Source organism: Alligator mississippiensis, chromosome 10 (assembly GCF_030867095.1).
Source record: "Alligator mississippiensis isolate rAllMis1 chromosome 10, rAllMis1, whole genome shotgun sequence".
NCBI classification, from domain to species: Eukaryota; Metazoa; Chordata; order Crocodylia; family Alligatoridae; genus Alligator; species Alligator mississippiensis.
In genome coordinates, this window is record NC_081833.1 from 56,623,903 (window position 1) to 56,630,538 (window position 6,636).

Below are 6,636 nucleotides of genomic sequence, written 5' to 3' on the forward strand. Positions count from 1 at the left end.
AGGTAAGACTGACTGGTCTAAAGTTACCCGGCTCATCCCTTCTCCCTTTCTTGAATATGGGCACCACATTGGTCCTTCTCCAGTCCTCAGGGACCTGGCCAGAGCACCACGAGTGCTCGAATAGTTATGTCAGTGGCTCAGCTATGACACTGGCCAATTCTTTTAGCAGCCGTGGATGGAGGTCATCCAGGCCTGCTGGCTTGTACCCATCCAGCTCCTCCCGGAGCTCCTTAACTATTTCAGGACTAACCGTAGGAGGACTGGTGCCATGTGGACATCCATCAATGACTGAGGTGGGGGAATTGGCTTGGTTGGTACATAGAAATACTGAAGCGAAGAACTCATTGAAAAGCTCTGCTTTTTTCCCTGCGTCAACCACCAACTGTCCTGATTTGTCCTGCAGGGGCCCTATGTTGCTCTGAGCTTTCCTTTTGCCCACTATATACCTGAAGAAGGACTTTTTTATTGTCCTTGTTTGTTGAAGCCAGCCTGAGCTCAAGCCCCACCTTGGCCTGTCTAACTGATTCCCTGCCATAGCGTGCCAGGGAGATATATTCCTCCTTGGTGGCTGCCCCCTGCTTCCATTGCCTATACATCTCTTTCTTTGCCCCTGGGGTGTTGTTATCATGCAGGCCCAGAACTGCCACCATTTTATTAGGGTACAGGGGCTTGCTACCTCTCACCAAAGCTGATAGAGATCCAGAATTGCATGGTCCTGTGGCTAAGTGCCTTGAAGGACCCAGTGCAGCAGATATCCTCAGAAGATGCCTAACTTGCACCAGCAGGATTGAGTTCAACACAAAACAGTAGCCAGGGCTCATTTCTCCAAGTTTCCAGCAGAACCTGTGCAACTATGCAGAAAAGAATTCAAGAGAGAGAACACAAAATAAAGCTTGACTCTAACCAGAGGACTTTGTCAGTCACCTGGGAGGGGGAAATCCTAGGTTCTGGTCCCTATCCCAGAACTATTAGGCATATTAAACTGTAATGATTTAATATAAAACAAGAAGCATAATCCAGGATTCCCCTCTCCTGGGTAAATGCCCTTATCACTCAGCTTATTCACTTTGACAAAAGCTGAACTATATTTTAACATCATTATATTTTAATGATGGTTATTTTTTTTTGCCTGACATGCAGGAAAAAAAGACCAATTCTCACTAGAATGGTAAGTTCCTGAACTGAAGAAAGGGGATATTTCTATTATACGACTCTCAAATGCAGCATGTGGGTTTCTGAAAAGTGTCTGTGGGTGCATCTAAGAGGAAAAAATGTCCTACCCTTCTGTTAACTAACACAAGGTAAAATGCTAGTGAAGACGTGACAGTTGTAGTTTTAACGTGTGCTAGTGAGTTGAGGTAAGAGCTGCTGGAGAGTTTAAGATGTATTAATACTATAGCTACACTAGGTTTTTTTCTACCACGACACAAGATAAGATTATTTTTCCTAGTGAGAGCAAGACCTAAGATGGTTAAATACCCAGCTCCCAAACTACATACATGTCACTTTTGAAAATCTCAACATGGAAGCTTATTTTAAGGGACTATTTAGGAAAAAAATATACTCACTTTATAGCTCTTCTCTCCTTCACAACAGTTTGCTCCATATCATATAAAGTAGATTACTAACTAAATATGGGACCAACCATTTTATTCACAAAAGTGTAACAGCGTTTTGGGACAGACATTTCATGGCCACCAAAAATAAAGAGTTACTCATAACCTGGGAATGCATCTAGTCATATAAAAATCACCATTATATTCATTCACTCTTAAATCAGTTCTACCTACCGAGTGGCAGTCACTGCTTTCACCAAAATTAGCAAGTCCTAGGGCCAAATTCTGAAAGATTTAGGAAGAATATGTAGGCTCATAGACAAAGATAAAAGTAATATTTTGTGCTATGTATTTACTGAAATAGTTCACTATCTTTCTGTGCTGAGATGCTTTCATGTACAGTGATAAAGTATGTTTGCAGGGATAAACACTAAATGCTCATATATGTATTAGTAAGGTTCTTTCCACTGAAAACTTGACCCTTATTGTCTAATCTAAAATATACATCCAGCAACTAGAACTGTTGAGGCATGTCCAATCCCAAAGTATATTAGATTTCTGAGAGGTTAAAAGTGGAATAGAGCAATAAAATGTGAAACATTTAAGATGTTCTTTGAACTGCTATACATGAAACTTCATAGAGTATAAAATGATTTTCATTATGAAAAGTACTATCTTTCTGTGAATAAGCAACAGGAAGAAGACTTGAAGCACTGGATGGAAAATAATTGAACATTTCCCAGGAGCTTGACTAGATTTGTATATACTGGCCAATTTTTCATAAAAGAAAATTAATAGGTAGAAAAGTTATTAGAAACTCTGTGTTTTTCAAATAATACCCTATGGATCTATTTTGTATTTTTCACATACAGCATGATCTTTTCTAAATGCTAGTGTCTGCTATTATAGGGTTGATAACTTGTGTTAAGTACTCCCAAGCCACAGCAAAGAAAATACATAATTATTTCTCTCTAAACATTGGTTTAGAATTCTGAAACTCCATTTCTCTTTGTTCCTGCAAAACAGCATATACACTGGAGACCCTCAGAGAATTGGTGAAAGGCTTTTTGAACCACTATGTGTATATTTTCATACAATTTTACAGATTCAGAATTGCTTAAGATAGAAAGCAGCGGAAACATTTTTATGAATACTTTTGTATATTATGGAGCTGCCTCCTCCCATTTGTGCCAGCTTTACATCAGTGTAACTCCATAGCACTCATTGCAGTTGCTCATGCTTTATGCTGTGTGGCTCTGACAGCCTCTGCTCTATGCAGAGGTGAAATGGGAAGGTGTTGTCAGAAACCAGGTTATAACTTGCTGATTCTTGGGGTTGGTCTATGCCTAGGGGCTGCTCTAACTTTGCCATCTTTACTCAGACAATACAGAAAAGTAGAACTATGATGGAAATTAAATGAATAACTACACAAAATAAATTGAAATGGCTACAACATACAAAATAACTCTTGTATGAATAGCACAGTATCCTTCAGAGAGCTCCTTATCTTGGGGGGAAAACTGTCATCTTCACCAATTAAATTACTTCAGTTCTTCAACAAGGCCACCAGCTGCTAGTCTACTTATACCTACTCATTCTTCCATTTTGTAAAGAGGTTACTAGGCCATCACTGCTGGGGGCTTTGGAAGTTTGTCAGGTAACCAGTATAGTGGGTCCCTACCATATAGGATTTTGTGGTTTCTCAGACAGAAAAATAAGCAATTAAGAGCTTGATATTCTTGTGCAATAATCCCCTCAGCCTTTGGAGGCCTCTGTTTTTGTTCCACGATTCTTTAGCAGATGCTGTCTGCTATGACATTATGTCACAGCATTTGAAGGAAATGTAATGGATGATCGGTTTAATCCAGCAGCTCATCTGCAGAGCCAGCCCTTCTCAAGGGTTTATTTGGAATATGTCTTCAGCACTACTGATTGCTAACCTGGTAAGTAACTACAGGACACGTTTGAAGATGCAGAATGCTGAACACTATTTCATTTCTTAACTTACCCTGGCAACACTTCAGGACTATATATATATTTTTAAAATCATTTTTGACATGCTAACAGACAATGAGAATGATTGGTATGTTAATGATGCTCTAAAGCAATGCCAAAAAACAGCAAGTGAAGCTGATGCGTAATTGAAAGCTTACATTATTGGTTATTACAGAAAGTAGGTCACTATTTTTAGCTGTAACCTTAAGTAAAACAAAGCAAATTAAAATAAAAAAATAAAGTACAAGTAATTAGAATATTACTTCACAGGGTTATAATTACAATGAATCAGAATTTTTATTCCCTAAGGGCCATTACATTCACTGTCTAGGTATGCCCATAATATTGCATTAATATTTAATTCAGCTTCTATTAGGGGCCAAATGTATCTCTTAGATGCACCAGTATAACTCTATTGAGATTCAGTTGATGCTAAAAGCATGGAGGACTTGCTATGGAAGCACTCATAATTATTTGCAGTGATTAGTTGTGACTGTGTGGCATACCCTAATTAAACATTTTCATATTTATGTATTTCAATTCATCATAAAATGTAATTTTACTTAACCAGATTCTGCAGTGATTTGCATACCATGATACCCATCAAAGACACTGGGTTTTCACAAAGGATGGACTATGCTGGAAGTGGACCAAAAGTCACTAAAAAAAATGCTGAGACTGTGGCCAAACATATGAGACATATGGTAGGTGTTACTTAACAGGCTGTCTTCAAATACCTAAACACAATGGGGTGCTATCATAATGGATTCTTTTTAGTAAAACTGTTTTATCCCAGTACAGGACATATGGCATATTTGCTGCTTAATTGGGCTTTACTGCTTCTGTAACATCCTAAATGTTTATTCCAGTTGTGAATATTAGCAGTTTTAAAAATTAAAACAGCTAATTATAAGAAAAGAAATTAAAAAAAAATCACCAGAACCTGTATAAGTTTCATTGGTTATAGTAATTGACTCATTCCACTGAGAAAAACTAGCAATGAGCTTTGGTGACATCAGTGGGATTACAAACTGTGAGTGAGAGCAAAATATGACTTGCTGCTAACTTTCACTGTTACACAGGGTTTTTTCTGCATTGATCTGCTAAAAAAGAAAATAATACATGTCTGTAGATTTTTGGAGATACCTTGGTATCATAATTTCTAGAGAGAGCCAATGGCAGTAGTCAAGCCTAGAAGCTATAAACGTGTGGCATACTGTGGCTAAGTCTGTGTGATAGGACAGTGAAATCTCCTGCCAGATGTGTCTTTTGCCATTTTGACATCTAGTTATATTAAGGAGCCAAATTAATAAGTCCAAGAAAAAGGCAGTGAAGTGCCACAGATATAGTACAGTTTCTGAAGTGTTTCCTGCATCCTTCCTGAATTATGCCACTTTCCTTTGTTTAGCATTAACCATCTGCTCTTCATTTCAGTATCCATTTTGGTTATGCACTGAAAGAGCTGGGTTGGTGATGCTTCTTCAGTTTGGAATGAACGAGATACAGATCTGATGTCATCTCCAAGTCACTGACCATTCAGTCTATGCTGTCTTACCAGTTCTTCTAGTAGTTTCATACGGATGTTGAAAGATTAAATGGGTAAAGAATCAAACTTTCTGCAAGTGAATGCTTTGATGGTATTTCCTGCCAAGAAAGTTTCTGGGCCATGAGGAATTCTTTCTGCCCCCCTTGCAAATTATTGGAGTTTGGAGAGGAGTATTTAGTAATCAGTAGTCTGAAAGGCCACTGAGCAGTCCAGCAGAGCAAGTACAACGATCCTTTTCTTGCTTCCTCACAGAATAAAACTACCCATCAGAACATGTGATGTGGCAATACCCATGTCCAGATCTGAAACCTAGCTCAGAGGGGTCCTAGGATATTGCCAAATGAGGTGTTCTACAGCACTTTCTTTTAAGACTTAATGATTTCCTTGCTTAGAGAAGGAAAGCTAAATACAAGGTTGTATTTTATGAGGTCTTTAATGGTTTCTTCAATATAAGTAAGATTATCAGAATCATTGGAAGCAGTGAACATTTCTTCTAGGAGCCCCATGTATTGTCTTGCACCATTCAGGAGGGGAAGGGGTAGAAGGGTATGACTTGTCATACCTCTCATTGCCAACAATTTTTCCCTAACAATGTTTTGCATGTATAAACTGAATTCTTGGAAGGGGGGGGTCAGTATTTGTGGTCCTTTTCTTGGTGTATTGTTCTTTGTGGGCTACAGTTGCAGGCTCTAAATTTGAAATAACCTTCCCCCAAACTTCTTAATATTTTTGTTGTTGTTCTGAGGCATCAACATTTTAGATAGGGATGATCCTGCCTTGAGCAGGAGGTTGGATTAGATGACCTCTTGAGGTCCCTTCTGGCCCTTTGTTTCTATGATGCTATGATCTATGTCTCTGAGGTGACATTTCTAAGTGGTGACAAACTGTCCATTAAATTACATCAAACTTGTGGGCATTATCAACACAAATATTGTTTTCATAGGAAACACAACAGAATGGCAGCTTATAAGAGTGAGTTTTGCCCAGAGACAAACCGAGTTTCAACTAGTCAAAGTATCCCTGAACAATAAGGTAGCTTTTCAGTCTTAATTCAGCTGCAAGGGAACATTTCCACTTTTGGTTTCTAGACACATTGGGCTGGGGTCCCCATTGGGTAGAATGTAGCTACACACATTTCTCCCCAGCTGAGAATCTAATTGCTATTATGTTAAATTTGATTTTTAATAAAATTAAAAATGATTAATGTTTTCCTTTTGTGTATCAGAAAAAGTTGTGGAACTATTGGTTCATGTTGTGGCTATGGTAGTTCAGGAAAAATGAGAGGCAAGGATTTTTGTAGGCGATATCTTTTATTGGACCACTTGAATAGCTGAGAGGGGCACAAATAAGCTTTAAAGTACCATGCAGAGACCTGAGGAAAAGTAATGTGCTTGTCTATGTCCCTCCCAACTGTACAGTTGGTCCCATAAAAGATATCACCCACAAAAATCCTTGTCTTCTGCAAAGAACTTCATGGAATTAGATAGTAAGAACTCTCAAATGCTAGCTTTTATCTAATATCAGTGTAAATTTCTCCTG

General features: G+C 38.4%; 1 long non-coding RNA gene across 1 annotated transcript; it reads left to right on the plus strand.

Annotated features, from left to right (window-relative positions):
- Nucleotides 1-2,751: 2,751 nt before the first annotated feature.
- Nucleotides 2,752-6,297, plus strand: LOC132243460 (uncharacterized). Its single transcript, XR_009455040.1, has 3 exons — nt 2,752-3,499; nt 4,123-4,255; nt 4,986-6,297. It is a non-coding gene; the product is annotated as an uncharacterized LOC132243460 (long non-coding RNA).
- The last annotated feature ends 339 nt before the right edge of the window (nt 6,298-6,636 follow it).